Source organism: Pantherophis guttatus, chromosome 1, assembly GCF_059756535.1.
Source record: "Pantherophis guttatus breed Tessera chromosome 1, ASM5975653v1, whole genome shotgun sequence".
Lineage (NCBI taxonomy): Eukaryota > Metazoa > Chordata > Lepidosauria > Squamata > Colubridae > Pantherophis > Pantherophis guttatus.
This window is the reverse complement of record NC_142063.1, coordinates 260,355,180-260,361,735: the sequence shown is the minus strand read 5'-3', so window position 1 is coordinate 260,361,735 and position 6,556 is coordinate 260,355,180. Positions and strand designations below refer to the sequence as shown.

The window sequence follows — 6,556 nt, the reverse complement described above, 5'->3', positions numbered from 1 at the left end:
CCGCCCCCTACAGTCGGGAACAACTAGCACATATGTACGAGGGGAACCTTTATCTTTAGCCTCAGATTATGAACAATGGTGCCACCTCCTCAGATCATTATTCGCTTGTGATTCCCAGGCCTGTTTACACAACCATGTTTAAAATCCATAACTCTTCCACACTTCCACGTTCTTGACACTCTGTTTCACTCATTCATCCCCTAGTCTGTTCCTAGCTTCTTCTCCCACATATCAATGACCTGTTCCTTACCTGTCTTGTTATCCTATTGCCTATTTACTCTGGAACCATTAGACTTCATGTTTACATGCTATGATCCAGTTCTCGGAATTGATTCCTGTTTATCAAGAAACATCTGCAACATCTGATTCATTTGCCAGAAAGATGAAATGGGCATGGTGACACTTGTTTCACCATTGTCCCCACACGCAGAGAGATGCCTATGTATGTCATGTAGCCAAAACTCTGAACTCTGATTGTGATTAAGTGAAACTTTTTAAAGACTAAATATACAAATATTCACAGATGCAGTGTATCTACCCGGAGTAGTTTCTTTCCTTGAAACAGTGATTTCAGAAAGACTTCTGCGCACATTATATTTATTTCTCACTTCTACAATTGCAACCTTTTTATTTGTGACCTTTTTTTACAATGCATTGTGCTGCTGTATCATGAAAGTATAGCTTCAACAATAATGAAGCAGTCATAATAATAAAAAAATCTCCTGGAAATGTTCATACTAGCAGACTTGCTTGGATTCAATGGTATATTTACACATCACCTTGTTAAACTAAGTATAACATATTGGCAGATCAGTGCTTAGCTTTCTTCTGAGATCAGGGTTTTCTTTTTTAGTTTGCAAAAAATAATACATGAAATACGCCTCCGCTCAGGCAGTTTCTTACATCTCCAGTTCATCTTCTAGTCATAGATTATTACAGTCATATCTTACACACAAAGCCAGAGGCTTCTCAGGCATACTTGGCTTCTCTTGTTTTCTCTTTCCCTAGTTGCTGACCCCGGAATCTGCAGCCAACCTGGATCAGTGTTTAAGGCCTCCAAGGTGGGGAGAAGGCCGCAGCAAGCTCAATCCTAGGGGTACTTTCCATTGAAGCTGAAAAAAAACAGCCTTTTTGCAAAGTTTTTGAAGAAAAGACTCCGTCCTAGAAATAAGACAAAGGCTATGGGTAAGGTGACCAGATTTTAACATTGGTAAAGAAGGACACCATTGACCGGGGGGGGGGGTCTTCTTTTTTTTTTTTTTTTTTTTGCAAAATATTTTTATTTTTTCCAACATAGTGAAAACAATGACTTGAGACCATTTTTCACATTCATGAGGGTTGCAGCTTCCCCATGATCATGTCATCAAAATTCAGACGTTGGACATGTCCTGGGGTTATGTGATCACCTTTTGTGACCTGACAAAGTCAATTGGGAAGCTAGATTCACTCAACAACTGTGTTACTAACTTAACAGCTGCACTGACTCTTTAACAATTATGGCAAGAAAGATCGTAAAATGGGGCAAAACTCACTTGACTGCTTAGCAATGGAAATTTTGGCCTCAATTATGGTTGCAAGTCCAGGATTACCTTTGTATATCTGCATATATATTGTTCAAACAGGTGTCCTTTTGTGCAGAACTTTCTCAGAAATAGGGTAAAAGTAGGGTTTGCTTATAGGTGTTTGTCATATGCAGATATCAGAAACTGAGGAAGGTTTTGGAAAAGCTTGAAATTCTACACAATATTGGCTACATTGTAGGAGAAGAGTTATATATAGTTTATAGTAACAAAAACTCTGACTTTTACCTTTTATTAAAAAGCATAAGATTGTTTCAAAACCATACATGTAGGTAATTTTCCTTTAGACAGGTAACTGTAACAGAAATAGGCAGTGGTACCTAAAGAAGTACATGAGAAGAACACTGATCATTATGACTGATAAAGAATATTTGTAGCTCGGGTTTGAAATGAGGGGTCCTTGGTGCTCTATGAATTTGGGTTTTTTTGTTTGTTTGTTTTTTGTAAACTGTTCATTACCTCAACTAGGTAACATCATATGACCCATATTTCATTGGGTAATGTATCATCTGCAAGAAAACAACCAAGCTCACACAGCACCAAGGACCCTTTTTTATGACTGAATTAAGTCACTTGCTTCTGCTTGCATAGTCTTATTTTACCATTTAAAATAATCTTAATACTAATATATTAGAGAAATATTTTTGGAAGTTACAGTAGCATGAGTAAATTTAGGAATTTACCTCTTCAAGGAACTTGAATAAACTTTAAACATTTAGGAATAACCTCTTCAAGGAACTTGAATAAATTCTAGTATGTACATCATTGTAATCTATCGTGCATATATTTAGGGCAATAGCATGCCATCTTTTAGCATTGTTGCTTATATTTCTGAGACATCATTTAAGGATCTAAATATGAATGGATAACGAGTAGCTGAAAGAATGTTTTGTATTTAAGACTGCAGTTTATTAATGAGGCAGGCTTCTGCAAAGTTTTCATTCAAATGCATTTGTGTATTAAGATCAGCCTTCAGAAGATTGCATTTTATATGCAAGGCAGTGGGAAGTTACCATAAACCCATTTATAGTATTTGTGTGTCTAATGCTGGGTTGTTTTTGAACGATTCTATCCCATCAGGAATAAACTCTACTGTTCTCACATTTCCTAAATTTTAACATACAAACTGTCTATTTGTTTCATTAGAGAAAAATGGAAAATTAAAGAATTTTTGTGATGCTAATGTGTCTTCATTAAAGGTGAATGGTAAAGTCTTGGTTTTCATTTGAGACTCTAATACAGAATCAGCAGCTATGGTTACTTCTGATGAATTAACTTAGGTAAAGGGTTGAGACCTTACAGGTGGTCCAACTATTTTACTAAGTTATTGGTACCGTAGTAATGGGATCTAATCTATATTAAATGATTGGTTTTATATTTATACTAATTAATGCAAAAAAATTACTAGAATTACAGTATGAAGGGGTTAATTCAATAACATAGTACAAAAAAAATTGCTGTTAGCGATAGAGCGATTGACTTACAAACATTTGCAACAAGAGCGAAGCGCACGCCATGGCACATCGCAAGTTAAATAGAAACCGACGTTGGGGAAGTAGTTCCAGCCCGCCCTCCCCTCTCCTCCCCTTCCTTGTCCTTTGCAAGTCACATCACCATGGGTGTGGAAGAGAATATCCTTGCGCAGGGTTGCTAAGGGTGAAACTTTTCATTTACTTTGCTCACTTTGGGCCAGGGAGAGGGTGGCTTCAGGTTTCCTGCGGAGGGAGGAAAGTAAGGAAAGAAGGGGGCTCTCCATTCAATATCCTCTCACCCCACTTCTGATTTGAGTCTTCCCCTGTCCCTACAGGACAGGGTAGGTCTGCAGTCCAAAAATTGGGTCTTTTTTAAAACACCGCAGGACGCGGGACAAATTGTTCAAAGTCGGGACTGTCCCGCCAAAAGCGGGACATCTGGTCACCTTAGCTATGGGGGAAAATTTGTACTTTCTATTTTTTTTACAGGACCTAATTCTCCCAAATCACTGAGCAGGATCTCTCATCCTAAAAACTGGAGGAAGAAATAGCCTTACGTGTAAATGATAGCAATAGCACTTAGACGTATATACAGATTCACAGTGCTTTTACAGCCCTCTCTAAGCAGTTTACAGAGTCAGCATATTGCCCACAACAATCTGGATCATCGTTTTACCAACCCCGGAAGCATGGAAGGCTGAGTCAACCCTGAGCCTAGTGAGATTCGAACTGCCAAATTGCAGGCAGCAGAAATAGCCTGCAGTACTGCATTCTAACCACTGCACCACTGCAGCTCTATTTCTGCTCCCAGAATCTACTTCTTCCAATACTCAGATTGTTCTTCTGTTGCCCCCATAGAAATAAAAAGTTAGAATCAAATTTTGCTCCTGAATTACAGGTTGGCTCAGAACGATTAAACAGAATCAAACCAAGAGTGTGTTGTATAGCAGGATGTCCTATATTTCTGCTGGAAGAAGATCATTTAAGAAGAGCTACTTTTGCTGCAAGCTAAGCTTCTTATCTAGCAATATGAATGGCCTTCTACAGAGTACAAGGGAAAAAAATTCTTGCTCCATTGTTGTTCCTGAATCCAAATCCACTCATTGACCTGGTTTGCATATCATGCTAAATCAGGGTTGAACAATAGTTTGCTAAATTATAAGTGGCTATGTCCAAATGTGTAAAGCCAAAACCAAATAAGTCACACTAGATGGGTTCACACAGCATACTGAATCCCGATGGTTTACAAATAGTAACTACTGCATGTTGACAACATGTTATTCCTAAATAAATTGGTTTACATAACACAGTAAGATAACAATATATTGCATGACAAAGGGTCATGCAATATCTCCAATTGTTTCTGCCAGTCACACAAGATCCAAGAGGGTGGCATGCTTTGGTACCCTTCTATAAAAGAACTCCACCTAGCAGGACTTGAAAAATATGCCATATTTGTGGCAGCACCTTTATGATAGCTTGCCCTCTAGCAATATATTTGTGTCCTCTTTTTGGACCTTAAAATCTACTAGCTCCAACACAACAAAAGAAGTGAATAAATAAGAGAAACCCCGCAGGGCTCTGTCTTCTGACTTGTGCATCTTAACCTCTTCAAAAAAATCCTTAAAATTAGGGATGAACTCTTTGATAGCATAATTTTCAGATCACCCAAAGTCATTTTGCTTAACATAGGGGGACAATAAGAGTTTAAAGCAGTAAACAAAACAAAAAACATGAAAACATCAAATGTAATTCAGTGTAAGCCTGATGCCAGTGTAAATTGCCTACTGAAGCAAAAAAGACTATACAAAATTGTCAATATTTTAACATGGTTTACGGTTTATAAATGTATGGTTCCTGCTTTCCCATCAATACCACTTTTTTTTAGTTCTAATTGTTGTTGAATCCTTAACAGGGTGGTAGCAATTATATGTTACCTAGAGAAGAGACTTGTTACCTTTAACAGAGAGTCCTCACCATTTCACTCACTTGGTAAAAGTGTCTTCTTTTATATAATTGCTATTTATTCTCATAATCAGAAAGGAGATTCTTCCACTGAGCCATGGTTTTGTGCTCTTTTCCAAGTACTCTTACTGCACAGCAGTAGCCAATTATATATAATCTTGTTCTATAACATTTATTATTCTACTTTCTATGAGCTCTTCCAGAAGACCAGCACCTACTGTTACCTAAATCTTGCTGTTGTGATACTGTCTTGGTCAATGAGTGAGTGATGCTGGGAAGTTTGCTGAGCAAGCCATCCCATCAATTATTGCTCTTCAAGCTTACCAATCAATTACTGTTTTTGCCATTCAGTCATTGATCCCTCCACAACTGCGCCCAAGCAAAACCTCATTAGAAAGAGAAAAGAAATATACTTCATTCCCTCACAAGGAGGAAAAGAATTTGCTTGCCATTTTTTCCCATACAAAATACATACATAGGTGCCACACTGGACCATTATAAACACAATGCAAGTCCTTAGGAAGCTAGCCAGATTCCTAATGATGAACGGGGTGTGAAGAGAACCTTCCAGAAACTGGCAGGGTGAAAAGAAGCATGATCAAATGAGAAAACCTGAAACTTCAGCCAAGTGTCTCATAACTTGACTTCTGAATTTCTGGGGCCAAAGGTAGTGTCAGGTCATTACGATTGAGCTCTTGAGAGAACTAAGTCCATATTGGGTTCAAATGCAACGGTGAGGCTTGCAGAAATGTGGGGAAGTCTGAGAGTAGGGGAAACAATCCAGTAAACAGATATCTCTAAAGATGATGGTATGTGAGAATGACCAATATAATGATATGTGGGAATGACCTTGAGAGTTGGAGAGAAGAGATGCTGCCTAGGGAATGGTTAGATAAAGGAGGACATAGCATAATGACCAGAGAAAGAAGCTCTGAATTGACCATCCCTACTTCTCAGGAGACAATGGAAGATTTCAGACTTCCATCTGAAGTCTATATATATTATATTAATATTCTGTTAATATACTCTTACAATAAACTGGTGATGTTTTCTGACTTGTCTACCTGGAAAGGCTGATAGGTAACAGGCCTCCACTAGTGACCCATAGCAATGTTTTTCAAGTTCCTACACTTTACCTGAATTATGAACTTATATCCTACTGTCTGGGAATTCTAGAACTTCAAGCCTCGGAATCTTCTTTCGTTGAGGGTGTTAGTTGGAACCCTGACACATGTACGCATAACATATAAAACCTTCTGCCAATTGAGGCATCTGGCCTGGGAATAGGAATTTCCATTATTCCGTTCAGTTAACTACTAGTTCTTCTTTTGTTAGAAATTAAAATAAACTTCCATTGATACTTTAAAACATGACCTGTAAATCTGTTGTGTTCTCCTATTTTTGTATGTACTAATTTTGGATATGCTGCCACTAAGCCAGATAACACCATTTTCTTGTGAAAACGCAGACAGTCATCATTATTTTAAAACAAAGTATTTTAACCTCTTGTCTTAAGAAGAAGGCAAAATAATTGGAGAA

The 6,556-nt window shown here is 37.9% G+C and overlaps 1 long non-coding RNA gene across 1 annotated transcript; it reads right to left on the bottom strand.

Annotated features, from left to right (window-relative positions):
* Positions 1-899: 899 nt before the first annotated feature.
* Positions 900-6,197, bottom strand: LOC132712008 (uncharacterized). The gene is made up of 3 exons (XR_009622719.2): positions 6,154-6,197; positions 1,809-1,900; positions 900-1,161 (listed from the first exon to the last, which is right to left on the bottom strand). It is a non-coding gene; the product is annotated as an uncharacterized LOC132712008 (long non-coding RNA).
* Between the last annotated feature and the right edge of the window lie 359 nt (positions 6,198-6,556).